Raw genomic sequence first — 13,551 nt, 5'->3', positions numbered from 1 at the left:
TGTTCTAGTTCTGTGAAGTATGTCATTGGTATTTTGATGGGGATTGCATTGAATCTATAGATTACTTTGGGTAGTATGGACATTTTAATGATGTTAATTCTTCCAATCCATGGACAAGGTATGTGCTTCCACTTTTTTATATCTTCCTGTATTTCTTTTTTCAATGACCTGTAGTTTTCTGTGAATAGGTCCTTTATTTCTTTGGTTAAGTTTACTCCTAGGTACCTTAATTATTTTTCCATAATGGTAAATGGGATTGTTTTTTCAGTTTCTCTTTCTGTGAGTTCATCATTGTTGTATAAGAATGCTATCAATTTCTTGACATTAATTTTGTATCCTGCTAGTTTGCCAAATTCATTTATTACGTCTAGTAAATTTTTGAAGAAATCTTTGGGGTTTTCCTACGTATAGTATCATGTCATCTGTGAATAATGGCAGTTTCACTTCCTCCCTTCCAATTTTGATCCCTTTTATTTTTTCTTCCTGTCTAATTCCTGTGGCTAAGACTGCCAGTACTATGTTAAATAAGAGTGGCAAAAGTGGGCATCCTTGTCTTGTTCCTGTTCTTAAGAGACATGCTTTTAGTTTTTGCCCATTGAGTATGATGTTGACTATAGGTCTTTGATATATGGCCTTTATTATGTTGAGATATGATCCCTCTATTTCCAGATTGCTGAGAGTTTCAAAAAATATGGAACGCTTCCTGAATTTGTGTGTCATCCTTGTGCAGGGGCCATGCTAATCTTCTCTGTATCGTTCCAATTCTAGTACATGTGCTGCCGAAGTGAGCACTCATCTATTAATTTAAAATAAACAAATAATTAATTTGACTCATCTCTTTAAAAATGTCCTCCTTTGCTTATAAATTATATTAATCCAAAACCACCCTATAGCTTTTATTTATAAGGACTGCTCTTGAAGTTCCCTGCCATGGAGGGAGGAGGGAAGGAGGAGTCATCTAGTGGCATGTGAAGAAGTAGAAAAGGAAATGTCAAATTTAAAAAAAATTAAATATTGATAACCAGGAAATTAAATTATAAAGTATTATGGTTATTATAAATTAGCACAATTATAGTAGAATGAGGAAATAACTATGTTGAAGATATTGTTTAAAAACACCATCTCAAGGAGGTAGTGAACTCAGATATTAAACCAGAGTTTTATCCCAGGGAGAGTCAGATGGAACTAGGTCAGGGACTAGGAGGTGACATTATTTTGTCCTGGTGCTCATAGAGAAACGGTCCATTTAGTTAAAGCAAAGTAATGTACTTAGAGGAATGCGACAATAAACACGTGATGTCCATTAGCAATAGTGGGTCAGTCCCTTTGCACATTGTTCACAAAAACCTTTAGTACCAGATAGTCTGATATATTTATAAGGGAGAACACCTAGTTTTAATATAGTTCTGGAAAAAAAAAAAAAAAGAAATGAATTGGGAAGAATGAATTATCTTCTTCAAATTCCCATCATAATGGATTGCAAAGACTAAAGGAAATGACAATTGGATTATCTGTTCCACAGTTCTGTTTCCTTAATGCAGATAACTGATATTTGAATGTAATTTGGAAATGTCACATGAAAAAGTAACAGCCAAGCAGAATTAAGAGCAGATAAATCAATAGATAAGCCATTAGGCTCTCTATTCAAAATGTCACTGTGGAGTGTTACAGTCCAGGTGTTTGTGAATCACTGTCCTTTTCATGTCATTCTATTTTTCTGTCCTATTAGTGCAGCTGATTAGAAGAGCATGATGCTGACCATAAAACCAAGGTCAGGTGTTTGATTCCTACACACTCAGGATGCTAAGATTAGAAAGACCTATTGTTATAGCCTCCTTGCAGTGACTCCAGCCTATCTCCTTCTCCACCGGTGACTTCTCTATACATGCTCTTATTCCAACAAGTCAAGAATTGATTCTGCTTTCAGCTCCACACTTTTCTCGTTCATGGTTTTCTTTCCCAAAACCCGTATCTAACTATTGAGAGCCCGTTCACTATTGCAGGTCCTGGTGACATGCCACATTCTATGTAGAGGCTTCCTGAACTCTGTGGCAGGAGCAAAAATTTTCCTCCTCTGAATTATCACAACATCATGTGTCACCTATGAAAGTTGTCTTATTTCACCGGTGATCATATCTTTTATCTTCTAACATAGGGTAAGTTCCTTGAGGGCAGGTATAGTTTCTTCTCTTGTATTCCCCACACTGCTAACATGTTACTTTGTGAGAGTTACAGGCTCCAAAAGGATTTATTAACTGGATTAATGCATTAACTAAGTTAATAAATTAATTGGTAATGGTACATTAAGGAACAGAGCGAGATTGGTCCAGTACAACTACTAAAAACCGATTAAATAACACATTCAAGTAGCAATAAATTTGTGTTTAAAAAAAGTACTCTCCTTTTTCTCTTAAATTACAATTGTACTGTGTCCTCTGGACCGGGAGGCAGGTAATGAATCACCATGCTGAATACAGTGAACAAAGACAGGAATAAATAGAAAGATTCACTCTTCATACTTATGATTTGACTTTCCTCTGTACATGCAGCATACAAAGAGGTGAGTGAGGGCTATTTTATGTTTCAGACTCTAGTTTCCCCTCTCTGGAGAGGAACAGAGGGGACCTTTTAAGAAGGGGGGCAGTTTCTCAGGCAGAAGAGTCTAAGACACTGAAGGAACACAAGAGGGAGCCCTTTCCAACCCAGTCAGAGAAAAGAAACAAGCCCTTGATTTTAGAGATTCCTAAACCTTTAAAAGGCATCTAACACTTTCTTCTCTTTTTACCTTTTTAAAATTCAAAGACATGTAAAGTTTAAAAACTATAGGATAAAATATATTGGGTTATCAAAAAGTATGTTGAGATTGTATCTAAAACTATTCTGCTAAAGTTTTAGTCTTTCATTTTTATGCTAAACTCAACTGAATTAATTTTATGTAGCAGTAAATATTTATCTGGATATGTGTAGACTGTGCATGTTTTTAGCATTTAATGTGTTTTTTTGTAGGCTCCACAATTTCAGGGAGACTATTCTGGCCTAGGATTCAGGAGAGATCCACTTCATCAGATTTCTCTCATTGTATGGCTTTAGATAAGATAAACAATGACTTTCTCCTTCCATATTTTTAGTTTAGAATCAGAGGTTTGGGCAGATAATTTTTAAGGTCATTGACAGGTTAAATTGTTTACTGAGTGCATGAATTATGATGGTTTTATTAAGTCTTTGATAAATATTTGGGATAAGGATATCAAATGCATATAAGCCATAGATACATAGCGGCTTTTTAGGTCTCTTATGAAAAGAATCAGTGTAAACTGAATATACGGGGTACTTAAACTTTGCTGTAAAAATAGGTTTGTGAATTTTCTACACAGTGTATTACTCATATGGTCTTGAGGTGATTCAGTGTTGGTGACTAGTTAGTTCTATAAATACATGAAGACATTACTTGATCTTTTTGATTAATATGTTGGCTTAACTGAACCAAGGAAATGGTTTTATTTGTCGGAAGTAGGGGCTGAAGGTTGTGATAGCTAGATTTTGTGGGTTTTTTCCTAAGTAGTACTTTTTCAGTATCTGTATTTAGAGGAGTAAATAAAGACTTCAGTAGATTGAAGATACTGTTTAAAGGGCATACATAATAACTATCTTAATTAGTGGGTAGACAGCATTATCACTATAATGTTGAGCTAAATTACTTCTGCCCTGTCCTCAGCCCACGGATACAGTTATCCACCTCTTGGACTCATTCTCCACCTCATTTTGTATGGGACATTCCTTCTCCTACCCCCTTCCTCATTGCACACTCTTTCTTTCTTGGGTTCTGGGAATCTTGCACTCCTTTAGCAAGCCATATAAATCTTTGATACGTGTGACTAACCCTGTGGAGAAAATTGGAGCTTGTGAAAGAACAGGAGAGGGTGAGGGTTCAAGAGGTTATTTTCTGAGGGAAATCAATGGCTCCATGGTTTGGGGATTTAGAGGGGAAGGTGCATGTGAAAAATGATGTAAAATATCTCATCATAATGGGAAAGAAATCCGGAGCAGACAGATACTCTAAAGCTTGAGAATGAGCTTCCTTCCTCATCACATCATTCATTCATTCTTTCAATAAACATTGAGCATCTTCTATGTGTCAGGCACTTGATATCAAGGTTAAATTGTTCTATGGTTTCGAGACCACTGGATTCTAGACAGGAAAGTTAGCAGGTCAACAAGAATGGAAAAGAACAGCATATACCTACAGAAAGGTGGCACAGGGAGAAGTAAAGATTCTGCTTGTCTAGAACATAGAAGCTTCATAGAGGAGGAATTGATGGTGTTAAGTGTAGGACATTTACTAGTTTTCCAGGCAGATTTAGGGAGGAACGACAATACCAGCAGAAGGGAAGATTTGCAATTGCACAGGGATAACAACGGCACAGTGTGGTCAGGGAACTAAGAGTTGTTTGGTGTGGTTGGAGACGAAGTTCAAGGGAGGGGTGGAAAGAGGTGAAGCTGCTAAATCAGGTATGAGTCAGCCCTAAGAAGTGCTGTGAGCCATACAAAGAATGCAAGCTACGTTATGCCTTTTATGTGGGGAAAAGGATCATCAAATGAATGTTTTAGAGAGATCACTGCAGGACTTGTGAAAGATGCACTTGAGTGGTATACTAATGAAGGCTGCAGGCAAGATTTGAGGACTGGTTGAGAATAAGATTTATTTAAGAGCACGCTTCCTCTTGCCTATGTTTTCTGGGTTTTGGTTTCATGCAAGTCCACCACTCTTCACAGTGTTCTCCTCTTTGTAGGTTTCAGAGTGTTTTGTAGTCTTAAAAGCATTTCTCCTACCTGATCTTCTCCTATTCTGTGATAAATATGTCAAAAGGGCATCATTAACCTCATTGTATGTGTGGAGAAACTAGGTATAGAATCCATAGTGAAGTTAAAATTAGAACTTGCATGCCTAAGTCTTCATCTTTTTTCCTTTCCTTCTTTCTTTACATCGATCTTTCTTTCTTTTTTCTCTCTCGCTCACTGTCTCTCTTTTTTCTCCCTTCCTTCCTCTGTACCTACCCCCCCTTCCCCTCTTTTTCTCCCTCCCTCACTCTCTTTTTCTTTCTTCTTCTTCAGTTAAGGAAGCCTCCCTCCTAAGTTGCTAAAGACATTGTGTAGAAATGAGACTCTGCCGCAAATGCAATCAGTATGGTTAGTGAAAAACCAAACAATAATTAACAGGGTGCATCTAACTGGGTGAAAAATTCAGTGGCTAAACACACATTGTACACACACGTGTGTGTAAATATGCATGTGTGTATATGTGTATATAAATACATACATACATACATACCAACTTGTACATAAGTTGTATACTTTCCGATACAGATGAATTTGGGTGCACATGGTCAAACTTGGTTCTTGGTTTGCTGTGTGTATATTGGCTAGGACAAAACTGTAAAAGAAGTTCAGAGCAGTCTGGACCCTTGACAATAGAAATTTTCTTCAGTACCTTTCAAAAAAGAGTCACTGAACAAGAGCTGTCCTACCAACTGTGTTTCTCTGTTGCTGGTTTACAAAGAGTCCAACCAGCAGTCTTATTACTCAGACAGAATACATGTCTTTAAAGGCCAAATTTCTCCATGAAGGTTCTTTCTAACATTTTTTTTTTTGGTACAAAATGCTCAACAAGAAACACCTTTGCTTGTGGTAGCACCTGGCTCCAATTACGAGTTTTTTCTTATTAATAGCTATACAGAGGCAGCTTGTGTAACCAGGCATAATTTTCACAGCTAAAAATAACCTAATCTCTGTTACCAGGTCTTTGGGCAAAAAACAAGGAAATTTTCTCCGTGTTAGCACTCATTCAGTGAGCTCACTCTTGACTTATTTGCAGTCATGCCCCTTGAAGGGCAATTAGTCATAAGGATTCTGGCACTGGGTGTTAGTAAAAGCTGTAATAAGACATGTCAAGGAATGAAATTCTCCGGAAAAACAAATAAGCGCCTTAAGAGTTTCCCAGATGTCTCAATAGCACCCCGGAGTAACTGGCTCAGGCCTTCTGTTTGACTAGGCTGTTGAGCCCCGGATCATGTTCACTGGTGTCATTTCAGGAAAGGTGCCGAGAGGCACAGGGATTCTTCTGGAGGCATGCTGAGTAGATAGATCCTCGCCTCCTTCATTATAACTGCAGCCAGCTCAAACATAGTAGATTTGTCTGATGAAGGTGGACTTCTCAAACACAAATGCTGTGCTGACTCTCACATTGTGGAAGGCATGGTTTCTCCAGAGATGAAAATATGCAGGGGAAACCCAAAATGCAATCAGTATGGTTACTGTGAGGCGCAGGATGAAGATGAAGGGAGGGACTCTCGTTCCTGGGCTCTTGCTCTGTGGGGCTCCAGCACCCGAGCTTTTGGGTGCTACACGGAACTGGCATTGACGGAGCAGTTTGCCTGGGATCAGTTATAGTGCACCCACCTGAGCAGCTGTAAGGAGCAGAACTGTACGTCGCATCACCAAATATTGAAGTATCTCTAATTTATTTACTTAGGGAATTAAAAGCCCTGAGTTCTGCAATCAGATATGTAAAGATTTATGATGAAAGGGCAGTTTTGAGAGCAGGAAGAGCAAAGCGTTGAGTTGTGGTAGAAACACCTCTACACAGCAGGGCTGTCAAACGCTACAGCTCATTCAGAAAGGAGAGGCAGAGCTGCCTCTCCGTGCCCAGCACTGTGCACAAAGCAGCAAGGTCACCGTCCGCAGTTCTACCCCACACTCTCCTGCTGTCACTCAAAAATAAAACGCAAACACGAATTCCTTTTTCCCTCCTAAGTAGAGACAAAATGAGGTCGGTCAGAGACTGCAGTAGCATTTATTTGCCCTCGGTGCTTCTCGTGGTAAGGAAGCATAGAAATTATTCCAGAGAGGACTTTCCCACCACCCCTGTTTTATAATCTTCCAGTTGGTGGACAATTCTCACAGCTCTGTGTCTTCTTCCTCTGGTTTCTTTAAAGCTGCAGAATTAGGGGAACGTTGCACGGGATTTTGCAGAAGACCAGTGATTATAGAATCTGAGGTATATTACATCTGCTCCACCACCAATTTTATTACTATAACACCTTGAATTAAAAAGTGAGATCAGCCTGGCCAGTGTGGCTCAGCATTTGGAACGCCGGCCCGCAGACCAGGGAGTCCCGGGTTCAGTTCCACTAAGGGCATGTACCTCTGTTGCAGTTTGTCCCAACCTATTGGAGTTGTGTAGGTGGCAACCACTCAATGTGTCTCTCTCACTGGACGTTTCTGTCTCTCTCTTCCTCTCTCTCCCTCCCGCTCTATCTGAAGATAAATACAAAAATATCCTCGAGTGAGGATAAACAATAAAAGTGAGATCATATAAAATATTCAAAGTAAAACTTACTTCGGACACTCCTTAGGTTTTTAGAGGTAATTAATTGTACAAGAAATCAAACTGAGCAGTCAAAAGTCTTAGTTTCAAACAAGGGAGCCTCAGTTTACACAATATAAACATTAAACAGGTATTCTGAGTCTTATATTAGTAAATAGAACTGACGTTCTGTTGACGAGGAAGGTGGAGTTATTGTTTCTGCATCACCAGCTGGACATCCCCATTTTTGCCCACTGTCACCTCCAGGTATTCCAGAATCTCCCAGGGGAGGAGATGAATTCCAAGGTGTTCTGAGGTGGAGGGTTTGTAGTTAGAGAAAGTCTCATTCAGATGCAAGTTCCTCACTGCCCCCTACTCCCTAACATGCACATTTTGAAACTCCATTAATTCAAAGCAGTGGCTCTTAGCTGGGGGTGATTTTGTCTTCCAGGGGACATTTGGCAATGTATGGTGGCCTTTTTGGTTGTCACCACTGCCACGGGAAGGAGGGGGGTGTTCCTTGGCATTCAGTGGTCAAAGTTGGGGATACTACTAAACATGTGCTCAGGGTGGCCACACACAGCAAAGACTTACCTGGCCAAATTGTCCATTGTGTTGAGGTTGAGAAATCTGATTTCAAGTAACTTTTGGTCAAAGGCTGGCACTATAGCCTATGGGGCTAAATCTGGCCTTCTCCCCATTTTTGTAAATGAAGTTTTATTGGAACATAGCCTTGTTCCTTTACCTCTGTATTGTTTGTAGCTGCTTTCAGTACCACAAAGATACAGTTGAATAATAGTTGTGACAGAGATTGCGTGACCACAAAGCCTAAAAACTTTACTGTTTGGCCCCTTACAAAAGACCATAAAAGCATTTTGTAATGTAAATAACCAATTTAATTTTTTATTGCTCTAAGTTTTTAATTCTCACCTGGAGATATGTTTATTGATTTTAGAGAGAGAAAGGGAGAGAGGAAAAAACATCAACTTGAGAGAGTAACATCAATCAGTTGCCTCTTGTACATGCCCCAATTTGGGACCAAATCCGAAATCTAGGCATGTGCCCTGATCAGGAATCGAACCTATGACCCTTCAGTTTACCGACAATGGTCCAACCAACTGAGCCACATTGGCCAGGGTCCAAGGACATTTTTAGATAGATTTAGGTAGTAATTATGTAATAATAATAATAATAGTATTCAATGGGGGCTTATATGCAGGAACAGACCTAGGTTCTGTAGGGCCTGAATTCTGTACAATTTTAGATGACCTCTTTTAAAAAATGTGATTATAAAATTAGATATAGAATTACATATTTATTTACAATGAGAAAATAAATCTCGACAAGTCATTGGAGGCTTACAAATTCAAGATATGTTCTTCTAATACCTATTTAGTCAATTTTCTAGAAATGTTTGCATAAAACAGCTTCCTGATAGCATTCTGGCTTACTCTCTTCCAGAATATTCTACATTTCAGCAATTCCCAGCACCCCCAGGGGCTGGTCCAACCCAGGGGCTTCAGGCCCCTAATTAGCTTCTCTGTATCTTCAAATCTGCACAATGTGTCCAGCAGGATGTTTTTGTTCAATGATCAGTGAGCATCAGAAGAGTTGGGCTTTAATTCTGGCTCTGCCACTGTGTGACCTTGGTCAAGTGAGTTCATCTCCCTGTGTCTCATTTTTTTAAATAGTTAGAAGGTAGGCTGCCCCTTTAAGTGCCTCGTTTCTACAAGCTATTGTTCAATTTTCTTTGATTTAAAAAACTTGGACACTGTTGAATTAGTCCTAGAAAGTTTTTACTTTCTGTCATATTGTCATTTCCCTCCAGTAAAAAGAAAATTGGTGTCTTAGGACCAACGTTCTTATTCAGTTTCAGCTCTATTCTAGTCCTAGATATTTTAAATAGTTCTGATTTGTCTGTAAGTTATTACTATTCCTTCAGGTACCTTCCTTATGAATAGTTCAACCAAGTCTGCTCCATCCAAATACATGTTTTCTACTTTTTCACTTTGTTATTTTTTGGTTTTAAAATGTGCTTGAAGTGCTCCATGTAAGACACACAAATAATTCAGCTGTAAGACTCTAAGAGAAATTTCTTTTCCCAGAAGGTATTTTTAAACATTCAAGTGGTTACAAATCTTGCCTACTTATTTTTCAAATTATCAGCAGATTAACCTTATTGTTCATGTTTCAAACATGAATAATCCTCTTAACTGGATTTCTTCACCCAAAATAGTTCTGTAGTGAGTAACTTTAAATCAGAGTCTAATTTTAGTTTGCGAGTTCAGGTCAAGAACTAAAGAATTGCTACTTTGCGCTAGTCCAAGAATTTATCCTGTCCAAGTACGTCTCTGACACGGCACTGATGAATTCAAGGTGAAGAGAGACATATGGCATTAATGGGGGATGGGAAGGTGGGAGAAGGCAGGGGAAGTAATAACAGCCATCATTGCTATCAACTGTCATGTTCGTGATGTTTTCAGATTTTAGATGTTCTACACAAGGTGAATTTATCTACTTATATTCCTGTGACCATCACCCATCCCTACTCAACCCTGATCATATCATGAGATTTTAGCAGAATTATAGATAAGACGGACTGGAAAGCACCTTAAGGATAGCTTTCTATGTAGGTAAAATAAAGTGCAGACAATTTTTTGTAACAGCTAATTATAAATGGAATTAAGCCTTGGAAACAAGTTTGGGAAATCCTAGCTGAAAACTTATTTTTTTCTTTCTTTATTTTTATTGCTCATACTATTACAGATTTCCCCATTTTTATCCCCCTCCACCAGCCCTTGGACCCCCTTCCCTCTGGCCTCACCACCCTGTTGTCTGTGTTCATGGATTCGTAAATAATTAATTTTCTTTTCAATCAAAGTAATACAAGCATATAAATAAGAAATGAAAAGCTTTGAACACAAACAGCTTCTCCTGATGCTCCCCAGTCATGTTTCTCGGAGGCAAATAGTTTATTTAGCTTCACTGCTGTTTCTTTTGGTATTTGCCTCCATAATTCCAAATGAGATGTTTATGTAATAATTTCCTGATTTCTGTTTATGGACGTAATCTGTGGCTTGCTGGTAAAGCTAACTGACCTGAGGAGCAATACAGGGTGGAAGTCAAAAGCAGGAACAGTGGAGCCGGGAGGCCTGGGCTGAAACCTTGGGGCCACCACTTCCCAGTTGTGTGACCTTGAACAAGTGACTTTATCTCCATACCTCAAGTTCCTTGCATGTGTAATAGACATAAGGACTGTGCTTTCTCATTGGGTGATTGTGAGAGTTAAATGGGTGAGAACATGTAAAACATCTAGAACAGTCTCCAGCACACAGTATGTGCTCAATAAACAGAATCTATTTTCAGATGAGTGTTAGCAGTTGTGGCATTCCTAGCCCTTTCTCCCAACACCACATTTACAAGGTAAATGTTTAGTGAGAAAATACATAATTACGACTATAATGACTTATGAACACTGAGCTACATGACTCTCTTAATTTCCTTTGTGACAAGTTTTTGTTTCTTTCCCAAAACTACTTTCTTCCCAGAAATGAATGGTAACTTCATTTATTTTTCATTTTTTCTTTTCATAATATTTATTTGAAAGATGCCTACAGAAAAAATTTGTTTCCAAGGGATGATTTCCCAACCAATGACCCTTTACATACTTAAAAAAAAAAAAAAAATCAAAGTTTGATAAAGTGTTCTATCGGGATAGGTTCTACTCCACTCTTTCAGTATGATCATACAGGATTCCCATGTCTTTCTTTCTCTTTTACATTTTCTCATTGTTGAAGAATATTTTCCAGGACCTGCCACAGAAAGTATTCATGAAATATCCATTTCTTTGCCTGTATGGAACTGCTTTCTTCCATCACCATACTTGATTGCCAACTTGGGCTATGTGTAGAATTCTAGGTTGAACCTTGGGAATATTTAGGTTGATGTTTTCTAGCTTTTGAGGAGTTCACTGCTCTTCTGATTTATGGTATTTGTTTATAAACTCTATGATTCGTCTTAAATCCTGCAAGATCTCTATTTTCAGTGACTTTCCATGATACTGTGATAGCTTTTTATTGGTTTGTTTTTTTTAATTTGTTGTGCTTGATACTTGGTCAGTTGTTTAAGTTTAGAAATCAGTTTTTTCAGTTCTAGAAAGTGTTCTTAAATTATTTCTTTCATAATTTTTTTTCTCATCCTCTTTATGGAACCTCTGTTAGGTAATGGGTATTGTGAATCGATTTTCCAAATAATTTTTTTTCTGTTCTTTTTTATACTGCATCTTTTACTGTTTTCAGAGACATTTCCTCAACTTTATGTTCTAATTTTTCCATAAGTTTATCTCAGTTTTTCAGTCAAATATTTCAAGAACTCTTACTATTCTCTGGTAGTGAGCATTTTATTTAGAATCCTGTTTTTATGTCATGGCTTTAGGAATGAACAGGAGGGATTCACTGAGATTCATCAAGCTTATCCATCCATTGTCTTCATACCATGGTGATTGAAGTCCTTCATTCAGTCCTCAGCCACATAAGTGTAGGGGTAATACGACTGTAATACGATTGTAAGAGATGGAGTCTGAAGAACAAAATACATTAAAAAATTAATATATAGATGACAAAAGAATTGAGATATGTCAGCAAAGGCTCTTTCCCAGTCTCAAGAATCTTAGAAATGTTATCTCTAGGTTTGATAAGAATGGAATTTTTGAGCAAATGTGCTATGTGGTATGAACTAATAATAATTTTATTTACCCATGACAATGTTAAAATATGTCCTCATTATTTATGTCTGGATTTGTTCTAGCCATACTGACCTACTTTTCTGTGGTATCTTCAGGCTTGAAAACAGCCAAATTGGTGGAACTAACTAGGCTTTAGAATGACCTTGGAAACTGGTTAAAAAAAATATACATATATAAGTGTGTGTGTGTGTGTGTGTGTGTGCGCGCGCGCACGCGCGCGTCAAATCCCAAACTTTCTGGGTCAGATTCTTTATGCATTGTTCCAAGTATCTCTTTCAAGCACATCCCTGTGATTCTCTTCACATACACTTAAAAACCGCTGAAATAAATGCTCAGACTGGTCTCCATCTAATGCTTGTGTCAGATACAAGAGTTTACCTCAAAGCCAGGTTGCCAAGAGTCATTGTCTTTCCTTAGAGCAACGAATCTCCTTGGCTCTGAGCTACCAGTCAGACTAACTGACCTGTCAAGACAGAGATGGAATTTCATCCCATTTCTGCCCAGATGTATGATCTCGGCTAAGTTATTTAACCTCTATGAACCTGAATTTACTCATCTGTAAGAAGGAAACAATAAGTCCCAATAAGATAGAAAAAAATGTTTAATACATGGTAGAGTGTAAAAAAAAAAAAATTCTAGTTTCCTCCCCCTTTTGATGACATTTTGGGTGAGTGCTTCCGGATGAGGTCGGAGACCATGAACTCGCCGATAACTCATCTCCGGCTACTAGATGTGATGACTTGCTCTTGGTAGATCGCTTGTACATGGTGAGTCCCATCCAAGGGGTGGGGGTCTTCCTTAGTTTCACTCCAAGACAGTGGCACTTCCTGATCCGAACGCCTTATCCTTTTCCTGACTTTGCAATTTCCTGACCTTGTGCCTCTTGAGAGGCAGCCATGGCAGAGGGGAAATAGCACTAGGACTTGGGGATCATTGTGGCTTTCACATCTACTAACCACATGACCCTGGAAGTGTCAGAGAGGCATTCCTGGACCTTCTGATAGAAAATAGCTTCCCTCTGGTTTATTTTTTCTTAGTACGCTTTCTTTGTGCCACTTGTCATCTACATAATGTGATTATTATACACATTTTAGAAATATATGATGTGATAATTGACTTAAAGTCTGCCTGTTCTTCTGGACTCTGAGCTCCATGTCCATTTTGCTCATCAGCATATGCCCAGCACAGTTTGCACAGTGCTCATCACCTAATAGAATCTGGAAATATATGTGTTGAATGGTCAAATGACTAAATGAATAATACAGAGATAAAATCACATTCCCTTCCTTCCTCAATTATAATTATACAGATCAAATGAGATAATGAATATGCCATGCTTTGTAAGCTACAGTAATATAAGTGTAACTTTTAGTACTTTGGTTAACCTATTCTTCTCTGCAATTGTGTTGACAGAAAAACATTTGGCCTACAGCAGTACTACTCA

At 38.3% G+C, this 13,551-nt stretch overlaps 1 non-coding gene across 1 annotated transcript; it reads right to left on the bottom strand.

The window, feature by feature from the left end:
• Positions 1–685: 685 nt before the first annotated feature.
• LOC118623145 lies at positions 686–792 on the bottom strand. Its single transcript, XR_004958230.1, has one exon. It is a non-coding gene; the product is annotated as a U6 spliceosomal RNA (small nuclear RNA).
• Positions 793–13,551: the final 12,759 nt, after the last annotated feature.

The sequence above is a fragment of the Molossus molossus genome, unplaced genomic scaffold, assembly GCF_014108415.1.
Source record: "Molossus molossus isolate mMolMol1 unplaced genomic scaffold, mMolMol1.p scaffold_m16_p_9, whole genome shotgun sequence".
Lineage (NCBI taxonomy): Eukaryota > Metazoa > Chordata > Mammalia > Chiroptera > Molossidae > Molossus > Molossus molossus.
Note: the sequence above shows the minus strand (reverse complement) of the source record. Positions and strands in the feature narration are given on the sequence as shown.